This window comes from Mesocricetus auratus, unplaced genomic scaffold, assembly GCF_017639785.1.
Source record: "Mesocricetus auratus isolate SY011 unplaced genomic scaffold, BCM_Maur_2.0 Super-Scaffold_100676, whole genome shotgun sequence".
In the NCBI taxonomy this organism is placed as follows: domain Eukaryota; kingdom Metazoa; phylum Chordata; class Mammalia; order Rodentia; family Cricetidae; genus Mesocricetus; species Mesocricetus auratus.
Genome location: NW_024429266.1, coordinates 107,979,192 through 107,991,021, shown reverse-complemented (window position 1 = coordinate 107,991,021; position 11,830 = coordinate 107,979,192). Strand labels below are relative to the sequence as shown.

At 44.6% G+C, this 11,830-nt stretch overlaps 1 long non-coding RNA gene across 1 annotated transcript; it reads left to right on the top strand.

The window, feature by feature from the left end:
• The first annotated feature begins 569 nt into the window (after window positions 1-569).
• LOC121137273 lies at window positions 570-10,879 on the top strand. The gene is made up of 6 exons (XR_005874527.1): window positions 570-740; window positions 3,799-3,860; window positions 4,668-4,797; window positions 4,887-4,954; window positions 9,732-9,841; window positions 10,605-10,879. It is a non-coding gene; the product is annotated as an uncharacterized LOC121137273 (long non-coding RNA).
• Window positions 10,880-11,830: the final 951 nt, after the last annotated feature.

The following is an 11,830-nucleotide window of genomic DNA, read 5'->3' as shown; positions in this document are numbered from 1 at the left end:
CAAAAGACTATGCATTAGGATCCTGTTTTTATGAAATGTCTAGATCAGGTAAACCACAGAGATAGGAAATAGATCAGTGCTTGCAAGTGGCTGGCAGAATGGAGGAAGAAGGGGCAGCTATCAACTGGGCACTTGGAGGATGACACAGATGACGCAATGCTGAGATCTGTGCTGGGTTCTTTTCCCATTGCTGAGATGAAAGTCCTATGACAAGCACAACCTAAGAGGCAAGGGTTTATTCTGGCTCATGGTTCAAGGCACAGTTCATCATGGCACATGCAGAAGCCAGAGGGCAACTTGCGGGAGCCAGTTCTCTCTTTCCATTATGTGGGCCCCAGGGATCAAACTCGGGCCTTCGTGTTTGGCAGCATGTGTCTTTATCCACTGAGACATTCCATTGGTCCAACCTCTGAGTCTAAAGGATACCATCACCTATTCTCAGATGATGCGAGAACCTTTGTGAAGACCAAGTGTGTTTTCACAACGGAAGCCATTCTGAACAGAATCCCATTATAGCAGGATTCTAAAGTTACGCTAATTCCATACACAGTATATTCATTGCTGTCCACTTGCACTTAGAATGCTTAATTAACAAAATGGTCTTAGAAATCAAATATTCTGATATATTAAAAAAAAGTTGCTTTCCACAAACATACCGAGAAAATACAGTCAGGATCTCCCTTCTCCTTGAAGACTGAACAGTGGTGAGACACATCGCTGGAGACTGAGAAATCATCTGGGTCAGTATGTCTGTCATCACCAATCAAGGCCAGGTGGGAGGAGAGTCAAGGAGAACTAGAATTGGCAGTGTGTCTGATATCAAGGTACTTGGGACACAGGTTTAGACGAAAGGACAAAAACAGAACAGAACAATGAGCCATGGTGAAAACAAAACTCGCTCCTGGCACTGGGCCTGCACATCTGGGACACTGGAAAAGTTCACAGCCTCTCTCTGGTCCATCTCCAACTGTGAATTCTACTATCCCTTGACTTGTCTTGTCATCAAAGAAAGATCAGGAAGCCTGTCTGAGGTCACTGTTGAGCGATTTCCACAAGGAGATGAAGGGGTTCACACAAGACATCCAGATTTGTGGTTAAGTTAATGACAAGCTGCCAAAACACCAAGAGAAAGAAGATGGAGGATGGGGAAGGGAAGCTAGCAGGAGGAAGAAGGTGGAGGAAAATGGATGAAAGTAGGGAGGGAGAGGGGGAGAGGGTGCTGCATCAAGAAGAAGAGAACACATGGTGTGGTGGTCTCTTGCTCGTACAAATAAAGTCTGTCTGAAGGTCAGAGAATGGAGCTGCCCACTAGCTAACCGTAGAGGTCTGGAGGTCTTCACAGACAGACAGAAAGTGAGACAGCTGGACAGAAAACAGGATATAAGCAGAGAGAAACAGACTCACTTTCTGGTCTGCTGAGATGCTAAGGAGGTAAGGTGTGGCTGTGGCTTGCTCCTTTCTCTCTGATCTCTCAGCATTTTCCTCTATATCTGACTCTGCGTTTTTATTACTTAGGCCAATTAAGAACTCCATTTACATTTGGTATCTGTCCATACAGACCTCCAGACCTCTACGGTTAGCTAGTGGCTTGTTTTTGTGAGTCTTCCATTGACCTGGAGATTGCCAAATAAGCTGGGCTCACTAGCCAGAAAGCCCCAACCACCCACCTGCCCCCACCAACATGCCTCTGGATCACATACATGTGCCGCCATACCCAAAACAGCTTTTATTCAGTGAGATGGACAATTCACCAGGTACTTGATTCTTGGTGCCTTCATGACACTTAGATCAATGGCCAGCTGTCTGCCCTTTTCTTGGTGAAGAGTTTAGCAACAGGCTGGATGTGGGATACCTTTCTGTACACTGTGAATATGTGTTGCTCTCATTGGTTGATAAATAAAGCTGTTTTGGCCTATGGCAAAGCAGGATAGAGCCAGGCAGAAAATCCAAGCAGAGATACAGGAGAAAAAGAGTGGAATCTGAGAGATGCCAGCAGCCGCCCAAGGAGCAACATGCCAGAGCACCATCAGTAAGCTACAGCCACGTGGTGATACACAGATTAATAGAAATGGGTTAATTTAAATGTAAGCGCTAGCTAGTAATACGCCTGAGTCATTGGCCAAACAATTATAATTAAAAATAAGTCTCTGAGTGATTATTTAGAAACAGAGCAGGGACAGGCAGGACAGAAAAGCCTCCAGTTACATACATTTGCTTGGTTCTCTGTTCCCTGACTCTATCTTCTGCTCCAGGGGTGAAAATTGCCCCAGGTGAGATAAGACACTCAGCTGCCTGGTCAAGGACAGCACCAAACCTAGGCAAGTCATAATTGTTGGACATAATGTTTCCAGAGACAAGATCCTTTTTTTTTCTAGAATAGTTAACCATGAGAAATAGTGATGAGATAAGACCTACCACATTTTACAAAATAGCAAGAAAAGCTACCAGCTTTTATAAAACAAAGTCTTTGAAGGGAAGGAGAAGAGAAGCATCTTCAGTTGAGTTAGTATTTGAGTTCTGGATCTACTCATCCCTGACTCTTTCCATGGGAGACTCAGTTATGTCATTTTAAACAAGGCAATTAAAATCAAACTCATTTGTGAATAAAAGAGCCCTAATATTACTTCTTTACTATTTTTTGTGTTTTGTTTTTATGTTGTTGTTGTTTTTCAAGACAGGGTTTCTCTTTGTAACAACTCTGGCTGTCCTGAAACTCACTTTGTAGACCTGGCTGGCCTCAAACTCACTGAGATACACCTGCTTCTGCCTCTGCCTCCCGAGTGCCAGGATTAAAGACGTGTGCCACCACTGCCCAGCTGACTTCTTCACTTTCTATGAAATTCACTATAGCATACATGTATGTATGCCTCCAAAATTCAGGGGTGGCAAACTAATGGCCAAAGTGACAGTATTAGGAGGTGGGGCCTTTAGGAGATGGTACTGCCCTCATGAATAGTGGTAGACATCCTTATGAAAGGGATTCTTGAAAGGAATTTGCCCCTCTTTGTTCTCCTATCTCCCATCACAGAAGACAGAGCATCATCTTGGAAGCAGAGATCAGACTCTTAATGGACCACAAGCTCACCATCACCTTTACTTTGGGAATCTCACCGGAGCAGATTCCCATAGTTGTTGTTACAGCATTGAACCTCAGTGTCCCAATTGCATGTCTCTGTGTATGTGTATGTGTGATATTTATATGAATATATGTGTGGAGATACACATGTCCGTGCATACACCTGTGGAGGTAGACATCAATGTTGAGTTCTTCATCTGTTGATCTCTGCATTTTTGACAAGATCACTCAGTGAGCCTGGAGAATATTGATGGGTGAGTGACCTGGAGTGCTCCTTTTCCACTTCCTCAGTGCTGGGGTTATAACATACGGAGCCACACCCAGCGAGCTGGAGATCCAAGTGCTTTCAGGGCAAGCCCTTTGCCCACTGAGCTGTATCTCCAGTCCACACATTTTGTTTGTACCAGAGTCCAGGAGTATTAAGTAGCACCTGTCTCCAAAGGGCTATTTCTTCCTGATACTGAGAACTTAGAAGAGCCCCAGGAAAATTCATACAGGATGAATCCAAGATGAATGGCAGGGCCACAAAATCCTGGGCAAATAACTCTAGAAAATCAGGGAAATGCTCATTTTGCTTTGGGACTAGAGAAAATTTTCAGCTGTCTGGGATGAAGCCCTGACAATGTAAGGAAGGTTACCACAGGGTCACAGTTCATCATCAGGGACTGCAGGAATCAGTGTGGAGTGGTTTTTAATTTCATTTTTCTTTCCTCTGGCACTAGGATTGGTGAATCTATGAGAATGGGAAGAAGCCCAAACTAAACCAACACTGTGAGCGCTCAAGGTATTGCACCCACTGAGCAAGCAGACGATCCCCCTCCCTCCCTTTCCCAAGGATGAGTGACTCGGTAGAATTGTCCCACTGTATGTCAGGTAGAGGTGCTGCTAGCCCTGCCTAGCGATCTGGTGACCTAAATGGCCATGCCCAACTGACCTGATGACCCATGTGGCCATATGTAGAGCCCAGCAGATCTATGTAAGTGTACTTCAGCAGAACTGTGGGTCTATAAGGACATGTCCAGGTTCTGACAGGCCCCCCGGGCTACGTAGACATGCCAGAGTCCCAGTATACCCAGTGACCTTTGACTGTGTCCAGGTCCCAGCACCGAGTTCCAAAGTTCAAACTAGCATCTTTTCTAAGCCAAGAAGCTCATTTCCACCAGGCAGTGGTGGCGCATGCCTTTAATCCCACCACTCAGGAGGCAGAGGCAGGTGGATCTCTGTGAGTTCCAGGACAGCCTCCAAAGTTACACAGAGAAACCCTGTCTGGAAAAAACAAAAGAAAAGAAAAACTGATTTCCAAAACATTAAGAAGCTCAGCAGAGAACCTACTACTCTTCCTCATACAAGTAGTCTTTTCCTCCCTTTCTCTCTCAGACAAGAGGCGTTTCTCCGGTGACATTAATAGGAGGGTCTTATGGTTTTCTCTTTTCTTGAAGATTAACCTACTTCACTTCCTTCAGGTGTGCTTACACTAAAAACAGGCACACTGGAAACACTCCCACACATTCTAGATATATTTAAGACATTAAGTGGGGTTGTCTTTGGTGGAAATATTTTAAAGGAACATATTCCTCCTTCCTCCTGGCAGTTTCTCCATCTCCTCCTTAGAGAGACCACCCCTGTGGCAAGCAGCATGCAGACTGGCAGAATACTACAGCTGGATTAGAAGGAGCCAAAACCCTCAGCATTGTCCTCTTTCTCTCTTCCGAAGAGATGGAGTAAGTTTTCAGTAGGGGAAGTACTTCTAAGGTAATTTTCACCTGTGGTTTCTCTGGCTCTCAGCTCCTGGCTTCTCTGCCTCTTACAGGATTCTCTGGATGAGGAGTCAGACAAGGACACCTGGAGACCCAGAGTGTCGGAGTGCTATGACCTAAGGTACTCAATTTGTTGCTTTCAAAATTAGTGGAGGGCAGCATTGCAGGTGTTGTACCCCATCTCTGAGTTCTAGGTTCCATGCAGCTAGATGATGAAACTGTGTGCATGGCACCTGATTTAAATTTCTTTCAGTAGCCACCAAGGATGGCTAATCAGGTTCAATGCTACTCAAAGTCTGACCTGTGGATGACCTATGTCAGAATCACCCAGATGGCTTGTTAAAAAGCAGATTTCCTGGGTCTTGCTCCAAACCTACAGAACCAGAATCACTGAGGGAGACGTTGGGATAGGCATTTAAAGCAGGTTCCAATTACTTAAGCACAGTAATTGGAGAGTGAGGACCCTGTGGCAAGCCTATCGCCCCTGGTGCCTTGTCATAGCCTGGGTCCTGCAACCATGCCCTGTCTAGAGACTAAATGGGTACTGATTTGGCCCAAGAGAAAGTTGGAGCTTTGACTGGAATGTGTCATTTAATACCTCCTCCATGGGCCCTTTTATCTGATGTCTGAAAAAAATCATAGCTTTTCTTTACAAAAAAGTTATTGCAAAACTTCAAAAAAATAATAGATCTGAAACATTCTTACATACATTTATGGCTTTGGATTTTTGGGGGGCATTGCTTTTGTTTATTTGATTGTTTTAGAAACAAGCCTAAACATGGGGGAATTCACAGTATGATACAAAGAACCTCTTTCTAAACTATTGGGGGTGAGTTGCCATCCAGACGGCATGAGTAGGTATTATCCAAAAACAAGGACGGTCTGATATTACCCTCAAAATCAGTGACTACCTCCCCAGCCAGCTCTCCCTGACTTCAGTCAAGGATCATGGTCACTTTGATAATCCTTTCGAGGACTCTGCTTAGAAATCAAATGTTGACTTCAGGTGTAGCCATTCTTCACAAGTCCTTTATGGAGGCAGTTCTTTGGGCTTTGCTTGGCTGCTTGGCCCTCACCCAAATGCCCTGCAATTTAGACGTGCCTGTGGTTGTATAGCTTCACAGCTGTGGGAGCCATGCTACACTGGAAGCCAGCATCCTTCCAGCCGCATCGCAAGATCCTATGGGGGTTTGATCTCTTCTATGGCTGGAGATGTTCATTTTGAGCAGATGTGAGGACGATGTCTTCCAGGCTGCTCCACGTAGAGCTGATCTCTTCACACTGTGTAAATATCCCTTTCTCACACAGCTTTCCACTTGGCTTCTACACTGGTACAGAGTGATGACTCTGTCTTCCTAGCTAGCTTATCATCTGTTATTGCCATGATTTATTTTGAACATATTCATGATGCTGGATCCCTGTCACCTGCTGCTGGGCTGCTTTAGTCACTGTCCCCTGCCAGCATGACTACCCCATGCAATGCTGCTGGCCTGCTTCCAGCTCGCCATCCAGTATGCACAGAACCAGCTGAGGACTGGGGACTGCACACTATAGATCCCATCCCGACGAGGTCCAGCCCACCCTGAGCCTACCAAGGCCCCGGTACTAGGAACGCCTCCATCCACTGGAATAGGAGAGCCAGCAAGACCAGCAGAAGAGAATGACCTTAAAAACAACTTCATGAAAATCCTGATGAAATCCCTTAAAGAAATGAAAGAACAAATAAACCAAAAATGCAAGAAACAGAGGAAAAGAAAAAGCAAAAATTACAAGAAACAATTCAAACAGTGCAAGGATTGAAAGCTGAAACAGAGACAATAAAAAACCACAGTCTGAGGGAATGCTGGAAATAGAAAAGCAGGGTAAACGGTCAGGTACTATAGATGCAAGCATAACCAACAGAATACAAGAGATGGAAGAAAGAATCTCAGGGGTGGAAGATATACTAGAAGAAACAGATTGATTAGCCAAAAAAAACTTAAGTCCAGCAAATCCCTAACACAAAATATCCAGGAAATATGAGACAAAAATGTAAAAAAATTGTATATAAGAAGGTAAAGAAACATACCTCACAGGGGCAGAAAAAATATTCAACAAAATCATAGAAGAAAAGTTTCCCAACCTAAAGAAAGACATGCGAATGAAAGTATAAGCTTACAGAACACCAAATAAAGTGGACCACAAAAAAGTCCCCTCACCACATAATCAAAACCCCAAACATGCAGAATAAAGAAAGAATATTAAGAGCAGCTAAGGAAAAAGGTTAAGTAACATATAAAGGCAAACCTATCAGAATTACGCCGGACTTCTCCATGAAAATTCTGAAAGCCAGAAGGTCCTGGATGGATATTATACCAACACTAAGAGACCATGGATGCCAGCCCAGACTACTATACCCAGAAAAGCTTTCAATTACTATAAGTGGAGAAAACAAGATATTCAATGATAAAACCAAATTTAAACAGTATACATCCACTAATCCAGCCCTACAGAAGATTCTGGAAAGAAAATTCCAACATAAGGAAGTTAACTACAACCAGAAAAACATAGTTAATAGATAATCCCACTTTCCCAAAAGAAAAAAGGGGTGGAAATCCACACACATTTCTGCAAACAACAACAAATCCAAAGCAAGATAAATAAAGCACCTGTTGGCCAATAGGAAAGCAAGATAGGTGGGACTAGGAGTCGATGAGAATTCTGGGAAATGTAGTCAAGAGTAGAGGGTCACCATGTGATCCCAGGAAGACAGGACCCATGAGGCTGCGTCCTTGGTAAGCTAAGACCTAACAAAAATATATATTAGTAATTATGGGTTCATAATTAAGTCAGAGCTAGCCACTAAGAAACCATAGCAAATGGCCATCAGCTTCATAATTTTTTTTATTTTTTTAAGGTTTTTTTGTTTGTTTGTTTTTTGTTTTTACGAGACAGGGTTTCTCTGTATTGTTTTGGAGGCTATCTGTCCAGCCCGGCCTCAAACTCACAGAGATCCACCTGTCTCTGCCTCCCGAGTGCCACCACCGCCCAGCTAGAGCTATAGTCTTAAAATAAGCCTGCTATTGGCACAAAAACAGAAAGGTAGACCAATGGATTTGAATTGAAAACTTTGATACTAGCCCACATACATATGAACACCTGATTTTTGACAAAGAACCTAAAATTATACAATGGAAAAAAAGAAAGCATCTTCAACAAATAGTACTGGCATAACTGGATGTTGGCATGTAGAAGACTGCAGATAGATCCATATCTATCACCATGCACAAAACGTAAGTTCAAATGGATCAAAGACCTAAATATAAATCCAGCCACACTGAACCTCTTAGAAGAGAAGGTAGGTGGTACCCTCAAAACAATTGGTACAGAAGATCGTTTCCTGAACATAACACCAGTAGCACAGACATGAGTTCAACAATTAATAAATGGGACCTCCTGAAACTGAGAAGCTTCTGTAAGGCAAAGGACACAGCCAACAAGACAAAAAGGCAGCAACACCAATGGCAGTTTATGCTGGAGGGGATGTGGAGAAAGGAGAACACTCCTCCACTGCTTGTGGGAGTGCTAACTTGTACAGCCCCTTTGGAAACCAGTATGGAGATTCCTCAAGAAAATGGGAATCAGCCTACCACAAGACCCAGCAATTCTGCTCTTAGGCATATATCCAAAAGAGGCAAATTCATACAACAAGGGCATCTGCTCCACTATGTTCATAGCAGCATTATTTGTAATAGCCAGAACCTAGAAGCAACCTAGATGCCCCACAACTGAAGAGTGGATAGAGAAAATGTGGTATACTTACACAATGGAGAAAAAAAATAACAATGGAATCTTGAAATTTGCAGGCAAATGGATGGCACTAGAAGAAACCATCCTGAGTGAGGTAACCCAGTCACAAAAAGAGAATCATGACATGTACTCTCTCATATATGGATTTTAGACATAGATCTGGGGAGTGCCAGCCTACAATCCCATGGCCAGAGAGTCTGGGAAACAGAACCTTCATTCAATGGCTGATGGAAGCAAAGGCAGACACCCACAGCTAAACTGAGCTGAACTCTGGAATCCAGTTGCAGAAAGGGATGAGTTATGAGCAAAGGCATCAAGACCAGGCTGTAGAAACCCACAGAAACAGCTGACCTGAACAAGGGGTTGCTTATGGACCCCAGATTGATAACTGGGGAAACAGCATAGGACTGTTCCAGATCCCCTAAACGAGGATGTCAGTTTGGAGATCTGGTTAATCTATGGGGCCTCTGGTAGTGGATCAGTATTTATCCCTAGTACACAAATGGATTTTGGGGAGCCCATTCTACATAGAGGGATACTCTGTCAGTCTAGACACATGGGTGAGGGTTTAGGCCCTGCTCCAAAAGATATGACAGACTTTGAAGATCCCCCATGGAAGGCCTCACCCTTCCTGGGGAGCAGAAAGGGGATGAGATAGGGGGTCAGGGTTGGTAGAGGGCAGGAGAGGAGGAAGAGGAAACTTGGATTGACATGTAAAAGAAGCTTGTTTCTAATTTAAAAAAAATAAAATAAGAAGGGGAGAAAAATAATGAAACTGAAAAGATCTGGACTCAAAAAGAAAAAAAAGTACTTTCTCCTCCCCATTCCTGGGTCAGCCCTAGAGATTCAGAAGGAGTATCACTGGCTCAGGGTACTCTCAGGGACAGAGTATGAAATGTCTCCATTATATGCCCACAGTATACATATTTACATGTAGGTTCATTTCTTCAGCTTCATTGATGCTCTCACATATCACATATGTGTATACATTAGTGTACATTTTAATGCAAAATTATTTAACATTTCAAAACATCACTAACCTCAATTTCAATCCAGTGCCATAATATTTGTTCATTTTTTCCCTTCCCATATCTATAACTCCTTGTTAGAGATGACACACAGAGAAGAGCAGTAGAGCACATTCCTGCTACAAAGGGAGCTTCTGGAGGGACCACGGGGGACCGAGGAAGAGGCCAATTTCTCTAAGAGGACATGGAAAGTGCTTGCAATATGTCTTAGTTTGGTGCAAGGGGGTATTGTGTGAAGCAGTGACTGAGAGCTGCTCACAGGGTGTTTTAGGGCTGTGAAGAAGCCTGTGTCTGCCATGCATTAACTGGGGAACCATCGGTGACCCTTCTAAGGGATCACATGTTGACAATGGTGATGGCATGTTATCCTGCCTCTATGCTCCGTTGGAAGGGATCAGGAGGAAGGAGACTGGGTTTCTTTACACAGTCTCACATTTGCAGGTGGCTCTCTGCTCTCCCGGGTACCATGAGGAATGTGGGGTTTAACAGAATAAATCAGGCACTGACAGATGGGGGAAGAAAGACACCAGGGAACTGTGGGCTGACATAAAGAGTTCTGCCTTCCTGTTGACTTTCCAACAGCTGGGGGGATCCTGCGGCCACTGTATTCAGGCTGCCTGGGTCCTGGGGTGATGGATATACCAGCCCTGGTTTCTTACCTGGGTCCAGTCTCATACTTTTGTCCTCATGGCTGCTCACCCTCCTCACATCTTAGCCCTGACTGCTTCCTCTGCCCTTGCATATCTTGGGTGACTCTTGTGTGCTATTATAGAGGCCAATCACATGTATCTATAATGAAGAGCTAAAGACAGGTCTCCATCTTGCAGATAGACATACAGAAGGCAAAGCAGGAAGGATGGCTCTCAGCTGCAGCCAGCATTTGCTGGACGGTGGCCAGAGCCTGCAGCTTCTTTGCTTTGACTGTATACTCCTTTCCTGTACCTCAACAGGAAGCGGCAGGAACCCCTCAGCATCCCCGCCTCACCATACCCTCAGCGCAGCGTGCAATCTATCTCTTGTTCTCGTTTCATTTAGTGAGTGATGTATGTGGAAGACTGGATTGGCAGAAAAGGCCGAGCTCGCAGGGGGTTTCCTCATTTTGATTGGATTTTGGATTAAAGCATACTTCGGGGATTTACGATTAAGCAGTCGTTCTGAATTTCCAGGCTTCCTGGGGTGGAACTGCAAATACACTCTATCAGAATTGAATGCAGCTACACTTGGCGCTGTATACAATAAGAGATAAGACAAAGGAGGCTAAGTGTGGAGCGTCTTTGAAATATGCTTCTGGCAAAGGTCAGCATGCATGAGAAATCTCCAGGTGACGATTTGCTGTAAACGCAGAGGAAGTGAGTGGAGAGAGAGCTGAGCCGGCATAGGCAGTAGCACCCACAGCTCCGGCTGTCATGCCCAGCCCCCGTTTCCCTGGACACGAGCGCTCCACATTTAGCTAGCACACAGGGCGTGGTGCTGTTGATTTGTGCGACTGGCCCAGCCTCTCCATTTGAAGTCCCTCAGGCCTTCTTAGCTTGCAGGGCCTTGTCTTCCGGGAGGAGAGACTGGCTCTCCCTGCTTCTCTTTGGGGCCAGTGCACCTGAGCCGTTCTGTCACTTGCACGTCGGGCTCTCTGGCTGAAATTACCACTGAGATAGATTCATCTCACGCCTCTGCCTGGGTTAGCAGGGAGTCGGAGGCTGCAAGGGCAACAAATTGCAGAAAGAATTACAATGCCGACTCTCGGCTTCCTCCTTGCTCAGCACCTGCTCTCTAACAGCTTCACCTGCGGGTTCAGAACGTGCAGAATGAAAAACAAGAATTCTACTCGTTGGCGTTTTTCAGGATCACAAGCGCAGCCATCTACTACTGGTCTCTGTGATAGGAAAAATGAAATATAATGTGATCGCTGCGTTTTCAGGAGCAGTGACAGGAAAATCTAATTTTATCTTTACAATGGCATGTGCCCACTGCCACCTTGACCTGCCTTTCTCCTAGAGAAATCGTCTTTGCACTGGAGATAATGGCTCTGTGTAGCTCTAATAGCTTCCAGATCTGCTCTTTATTCTCCAAGCTGCTACATTCCATTGAGAAGGCTCCAAAGCATTTGCTTTACAACGGGAATAGCCAGGCCATTGCCGATTTGCTGGCAATTTCCAACCTTTAAGGTTTTTCAGATACCCCAA